Source organism: Epinephelus moara, unplaced genomic scaffold (genome assembly GCF_006386435.1).
Source record: "Epinephelus moara isolate mb unplaced genomic scaffold, YSFRI_EMoa_1.0 scaffold232, whole genome shotgun sequence".
NCBI lineage: Eukaryota > Metazoa > Chordata > Actinopteri > Perciformes > Serranidae > Epinephelus > Epinephelus moara.
Window position 1 is genome coordinate 11,985 of NW_026079896.1, and position 823 is coordinate 12,807.

Sequence of the window (823 nt, forward strand, 5' to 3'; positions counted from 1 at the left end):
TCAACTGGTCCTTCCTATTCACAACATTACAAAAATTTGGATTTGGAGAGTCATTCATTAACTGGATTAAGGCACTATACACCTCACCGACAGCCACTATCACAACTAATGGGTTAACTTCACAACAATTCACGCATCACAACGGCACTAGACAAGGATGTCCACTCTCTCCGTCACTTTTTGCAATTTTCTTGGAGCCACTTGCAGCTAGCATACAACAAAACAATAACATCAAAGGTATCAGATCAATATCCATGCAACACAAAACAATCCTCTATGCAGACGATGTGTTGATCCTCCTCCAGGAACCCTACTCATCACTACAAGAATGTCTGTCAGTCATTAAATAATTCTTGTCTCTATCCAACTACTCCATCAACTTATCAAAATCCACCATTCTACCCCTCTGCATGGACCAAAGGGATGTGGCAGCCCTCACCTCACAGTTTCACCTTCCCATAGGAAATATTAAATATTTAGGAATCCACATATCCCCCAAGCTGTCAGAGCTGTTCAATCTAAATTACACACCATTACTCGAAATACAAAATGACCTCAGTTGCTGGACAAATCTACCAATCTCACTGTCAGAAAGAATCTCAACAATAAAAATGTCAGTCCTCCCTAAAATTAATTACCTATTCACCATGATCCCTTCACTTCCAAATTTACCCTGGCTTAATTCCCTCAATACAGCAATATCTCAATTCTATTGGAAAAATAAAACACCTCGTATAAAACTATCAACACTACAAAAACCCAAGTTTCAAGGAACTAGATGCACCCAACTTTGAATTATATCACCTGTCAAGTCAGTTAAAAT